Source organism: Patella vulgata, chromosome 6 (genome assembly GCF_932274485.2).
Source record: "Patella vulgata chromosome 6, xgPatVulg1.2, whole genome shotgun sequence".
NCBI lineage: Eukaryota > Metazoa > Mollusca > Gastropoda > Patellidae > Patella > Patella vulgata.
The window spans coordinates 35239684-35246532 of NC_065884.2; the positions used below are offsets into that span (position 1 = coordinate 35239684).

The window sequence follows — 6849 nt, forward strand, 5'->3', positions numbered from 1 at the left end:
TGAGAATTATCGCCCACCAATTCTGACAAAATCCTCATGGCTATCTGAACTGATTGTCCGTCACGTTCATCAAAATTGTGGACATCCTGGGGTAGCGGCTTGTGCAGCGAAAGTTCGTAGAAAATATTGGATTATTGCGGTAACGAAATTAGCTAAAAAAGTAAAATTTCAGTGTGTATTTTGTCGCGAATGGAATGCCCAAACAGAAACACAAATAATGGCAGAGCTTCCTTCTGTTCGTCTTAAACCACATACACCACCATGGTACTATACAGCAGTGGATTTATTTGGACCCTTTAAGGTCACTGTAGGGAGGAAAACTACAGACAAAGCTTATGGAGTGCTGTTTACTTGTTTAAATGTAAGAGCAGTACATATTGACATTTCAAAGGACTATTCAACTATGGAGTTTCTTCAAGTTTTACGACGTTTTTTCAGTTTACGAGGCCAAGTCCATACTTTATTTTCCGATCGCGGTTCGCAGCTAGTCGAACTGATGCTGATCTCCAAAAAGCTTTAAAAGGCTGGGATCAAACCCAATTAAAGGACCTTTGTCATTCGCGTCAAACCAATTGGAACTTTTTCACACCAACTGCCGCTCACCAAAACGGATGTGCTGAAAGCATGATAAAAACAACAAAATTGGCTATTAAACGTGCTATAGGGGAGCAAACTGTGTCACCTCTAGAGCTCCAAACTGTGTTCTTTGAAATAGCTAATTTAATTAATGACAGGCCGATAGGAAGAATTCCAAATGATCCCGACGACGGACATTATTTATCGCCAAACGATTTACTTTTAGGTCGCGCTTCAAGTAGCATTCCACAAGGAGTTTTGTCAAAAAATTGTGGAAAACTGGTAGCAACGTTGGTATCGAGATGTGTTTCCGACACTTTTACCCCGGAAAAAGTGGCACACTGACAATAGAAGTGTTTGCATTGGTGATTACGTACTGTTAAAAGATTCCAATCCGATTCGTGGAAAATGGACAAAAGGGATCATAACCGATATATTCCCTGGAACAGATGGTAAAATAAGGAACGTTAAAATAAAAACTGTTGCAGGCGAATATGAACGTCCAATCACGAAAATAGTTGTGATCTATCCTGTGCAAGGATACGAGGACTGAGTTATCTACCCTGTGCAAAATATTAGGATTGAGCTATCTACCCTGTGCAAGGATATTTTTTCTTATAATTAAGGCAATTATTGTATTCGCACCATTTATAGCCAGTTGCATGGTATTTCTTATTGCGGCGGGAGAGTGTTCTGTTGACAGAACGATTTTTGTTTAAAACACTTTATTTGTTTACTTTAAGTTCTAGCAGACGATAAATTTATTTGCTGTTGTCACTAGTATAGTTAAGACCAACTTGATTACGCGTACTAGTGGCTGCTCCACAAACGGTTGGCTAACTTTACCGAAAGTAAGAAAATTATGTTACGTCAAGGCGCAATTTAATTCGAAGATTTATTTATCCTATTAATAATGGCTAATTTTGTAGTAAGAGGCACAAGTAAGTTGATTTACATTTAAATACTCTGTTTAGCTTATTAAGCGTGTAATATATGTGCCAAATTAGTTCTGTTTATGTATAAGACCCGTTTGTAAAGTTTTCCTGGTTGAAGTTAGCAGGCAGTTAACACAGCCACACATAATTTGTGTACAAGCGCTACAGCTTATATATCGACGTTTAATTACTTAAGCTTTATTTACTTTATGTAGTTTAATTTGAACGATATTATTACTTAAAAGGATATATATTATATATTACAGATTTCGAATGGTTAATTAAGTTATATTGGTTTAGTTCATGAATGATGATGAAAATAAATAGTTGCAGTTTCCCAATCAACAATTGTCATCTTTCTATATGGGCCATGTTACCCAAACCAAAAAGCCAAACACACCATACGAAAACCTCTCCTCCACCAGTCTTCTACCACAAACAATTGAATTAGCCGCCCAAATGCGAAGAAAGAATATTCGCACCATTTAAAGGAAAAGAAGAAAACTGGAGGAGGACCCCCACCCCTATCGGAGGTTACACAGAAAATTGTTGAGATGATCCCAAAGGAATTTGGCCAGTTTGTTAATCCATATGACGACGATGCTGCAGAGATGGCTGAAGACGAAAATCCAGTCTCAACTCAGGTATTATTTCTGAATAATATAGAAGGCACAAAGATATTATTTTTACATGCAGCAAGCTGGCAGAGAGGCCCACTAGAAACACACTTTTTGGATATGAGGCTTACAAGTCACAAGGCCTACGAGCATCAACCCAATGCCCCCCCCCCCCACCTTGGGTTTGGCAAAATGAAGTGTCTTTAATCCGCATTGGCGTGCTTCCCCCTTGTCATTGATGCAGGACCTGTGTACACATTGGCGTGCATGTAAGAGATCCCTTGACAGTTGGAGAATTCGATATAAGAGCAGGCCGTAGTGCCCCTATCCGGGAAAATTTCCCTCATAGCACACTGTATGACGTATGCCCATCTTCATTATCCCAGTTCGGAGCAAAACAGTAGAACGTTAAAACCCCATTTCATGTCTGTAATCCGGGAGTTGGTTGGGTGCTGTGATGCATTTCCCAGAAAAACACACAATTATTCTGATTTTGATTCAGGGTGTGCAGTTTTCAATTTCAAGGTGCTACTTGCTGTTATTTGTAAAGATTTTACAGCAGGTATTTTTTGCTGATGGTATTTAGGTTCATTTTTCAGGCGCTGATGCAATAAATTTTTCGGAAAAAAAAATGAAACAGCCCCCCCCCCCCAAAAAGGGGCCCATACGCCTATGTTGCGGGGCAATTTTATTTCAATAAGGTTTGTGTGTTTGGATTCTTTAGCAGTGAGAGGAAATCGCAGAGCACCCACAAGGTTAGACAGGCTTGTACTAGCTTTCACAGCATTCAAGTTCAGAGTCCCGTTTTCAAGCATGAATTATTCATTTTCAGAATTGACTGAGGATGTTCATGAACATATAGAATTAAACGAAGATGATATTAGACCTAATGATATTGGTGATACAGTCGAGGTTGACAAAGTTAAAGAATTAGAAAATGAAACCCCAGTTTTAAGGTAAGTAACAATCCTGACAGTTGGGTTCGAATTTCATGAAAATCTGACCAAAACTGCCCAACAAAATGGCCGCTCCCCTTATGCAAATATTGGAAATGTATTTGTAATACAAATGCAAAGGTTGTGGACCCTCTTGAGGTTATAATCTAAAAAATTTAATCTGAATTTGATAAAACTTAATATATGTTTATAACCCAAAATTTGTGTTCCTTTCGATATCTGTGTGTATCGAACCCTAACCACCTGGATTATAGCTCCTGATTGTACGATAAATCACGGGAGAGGGGCGGTAGGGGGTTGAATGGCCGAATGGTTAGCGTGTGCGCTGTATCATAAGATCTGTCATTGAGTAAACTGGCGTGGTTTTGATTCCCTGGTAGTATGTGGCAAGGAGTGTCCAACCTCGTGATTTTTCTCCAGGTTCTCCAGTTTCCTCCCACTGCTAAAGACCCTTACGCGCAAACGAATTATTGAAATAAAATAGAAGCATGTGTTGGTCCCCAAAATGACATGGTTTGTGTCGAGTGGATGTTAGCCCATCTCCATCTGTCTCGGAATAAATCGCTTTATTTGTGGCTTGTTCTCTGTCCATCTCTTTCAAAATGTGTCTGTTCATAATTTTTTAAATAAAGAATCAAGATTTAATTTGGTAAAATATACTATATTTTTCAGGCGAAAACCTGAACCTGCTCAAAAAAGAGTGAAAACCTCAGTTTCACCAATAGTGAGTGAATTTGAAAGCAGTATATATGAATTATCCAAAACAGAGCATAACTGCAAATTACAGCTTTTAAAAGAAGAACACACAGTTAAAATGCAAATTCTTGATCTTAAGAAGCAACTGCTAGAAAATCAGAAGATCAAGCCCATCTAGCCCATTGTGATGAAACTGACTATGTATGTTTATAACCCACAAATCTTGGTACTTTTCCCTTCATTGTTAGCTTGTTGGCCTTCTAGAGGTCGTAATCTTATTTGAATTTGTATTTCATGAAAATTGGACTGATACTGACAAAATGGCCATCCTCCTTTATGCAAATAATATAAGCATGTAGTACCAAGGTTGTTGACCCTCTCGAAATCAGTTTTTATCCAATTTTGATCCAGTTTTTGCTTCTATATTAACACATGTGGTGCTGTAACAATCAAGATTATGGCCCCTGATTGTACATGTATGAACAGTCGTTGTATTTTAGCCCCTGACCATCTCATGCAAAGCATATCTAGTATGACAACCGCTTGTTACACTTCTAGCAAGAAACATCATATGTCATAATAGCCAAGTTAATCTAATTAATGAAAACAGAGTTAAGTTGTTTTATTAAAATATATTTTTACGTTTACAGACCATTTCGGTTTTATATTTCACTGAAGTTCAATTAGAAGAATGATTTAATATCCTTTACCAGAAGTATTATTTATTGTTTAATGTTAGAAACTGTAATAAGTTTGAGAAATCATGGTAATTTGATTGACACCATATTTTTTATAATGTTTGAAGCCAGCACCTAATAATTATTTTTAGAATATAATTTGGAAATATTTCTTAAATCAAAACCAAATTCATGTTTTTCAATGTTATACACTCATAGTTCATAATTTATGTTTGATATTATTGACTTAAGTATGTTCATGTAGGTAATTTCCTTTAACTTTTAAGCCTTATTCGTGTAATTATACTTTTCAAGACTGTTATAAGTTCTTTTTATTTAAAAGTATGGCATACCAAGCAGTTATTCAAGTTAATCGAGTAAATTATTTAAGAAGAGCAATGCGTAGGGAGCGTGTTTTTAGAGACAGGGGAAATCCCTTTGACCTTTATGATAATGAGGAATTCCGAAAGTGCTTTCGATTTACAAAACCTTCCTTTAACTTCTTACATGATCTTGTATGTGAAAAAATTAGGCATCAAACAAAACGTAGTAATGCAATTCCATCCCTGCAATTATTTATAACTTTAAGGTACTTTGCAACTGGGTCTTTTCAATTAACAGTCGGTGATTTGTGCCATGTATCTCAACCTTCAGTAAGTAAAGTCATAAAACGCGTATCAATAGCTCTAGCTGAACTAAAGCCAGGCTATATCCAATTTCCCATCGACTTAATGAAGTTAAAATCTGACTTTTATGACATAGATCAATTCCCGAATGTGATTGGGGCCATAGATGGTACACATATTAAAATCTGCAATCCAGGGGGAGAAGATGCAGGTAGATTTATCAATCGTAAAAAAATTTTCTCTATAAATACTCAAGTAGTGTGTGATTCAAAGGGAAAAATATTGAATATTGTTGCTAGATGGCCTTGTAGCGCCCATGACAGCCGAATTTTTAACGAAAGTAATCTGAAAACACAATTTGAAAATAATGCATTATCTGGCGCATTAGTTGGCGATCAAGGGTATGCATGCTTGCCTTATCTCATGACTCCTTTGGGTAATCCTATAATCAGAGCTGAAAGGCGTTATAATAAAAGCCATATTAAGACCAGAGGTATAGTTGAAAGGACATTTGGAATATAGAAAAGGCGGTTCACAGTTTTACGGTTAGGTATTAATACAAAATTGCAAACATACAATTGCTGCAGCTGTCTTACATAATATTGCTGTTGCTCTTAATGAACCTGACCCAATAGATGACGCTGAAGATGATAATGATGAAGATGATGATAATTATGAAGCATATGCTAGTCCCAATTGACCTATTTTGTGTGGAGTGGATGTTAAACCCCATCTTTATCGCTGTCCCTCTGCATGGTGTAAGGCCATGTTCACTATCCCAGTTAACGCAGAAACGTGGCACATTAAACCCAAATATTTAAATTTATTTTAGTACTTTTGAATTTAATCAGCCTTTTAAACTACCCCCCTGAGTTGACTTAATTTTGACATTACTTAGACACAGATTAAAGGCAAATCATTGTTCGAGAATACAAACTTTTGCTGTATTCTCAAAAGCTGATTTGTTCAGTGATTAGATTAATCAAAGTTTACGTTAATCACTGTTTATTTTTTAGACAACGTTTGATAATATCATTTGCTTTATAATCAATGATTTAACCTCAGATTAGATCAAGTCACTGTTTGAGAATACTGGCCTTTATGGTATTCTCAAACAACGATTAACTCAATGATTATGCTAATCAGAGTTTATAGTAATCTTAGTTTAAAATTTAATCAGCTTTTCAGAATATGACTGGTAAAAAAATCGAGGATTAAATCTCTGTTTTGGACTAATCCACGTTCGAAAATATGGCTTGCAAACTGGATTCAGACCACAACACTCAACGGTTCGTCAACTTCTTGAAATATATCACGATGTCGTCACTGCGTTTGAGGACCACGGATTGTCCTGCTACGTTTTCTTTGACATTTCAAAAGCCTTTGATCGAGTATATCACAGAGGCCTGATACATAAACTAAACAACTACGGTGTTGACGACCAATGTCTTAAGTGGCTATCAAGCTACATCAGTAACAGGAAACAGGCGGTAACCTTCAGAGATTTTACATCACATGAAACAACTCTAATGTCAGGAATTCCGCAGGGTTCTGTTTTGGGACCTTTCCTCTTCTTAATCTATATAAATGATATCCAAGATACGTTAACAAACATAGCACGCTTATTTGCTGACGATACAGCTTTATGCAGCAATGGAAAAACGGTTAATGATATAGAATTATCTCTAAACCATGATTTAAATGCCATAAATATTTGGTCGCAAAAATGGTTAATTAATTTTAACCCTATTAAAACAAAAGTCCTG

General features: G+C 36.5%; 1 long non-coding RNA gene across 1 annotated transcript; it reads left to right on the plus strand.

The window, feature by feature from the left end:
• The first annotated feature begins 1507 nt into the window (after window positions 1–1507).
• Window positions 1508–4387, plus strand: LOC126825474 (uncharacterized). The gene is made up of 4 exons (XR_007681999.1): window positions 1508–1517; window positions 1778–2155; window positions 2961–3084; window positions 3757–4387. It is a non-coding gene; the product is annotated as an uncharacterized LOC126825474 (long non-coding RNA).
• Window positions 4388–6849: the final 2462 nt, after the last annotated feature.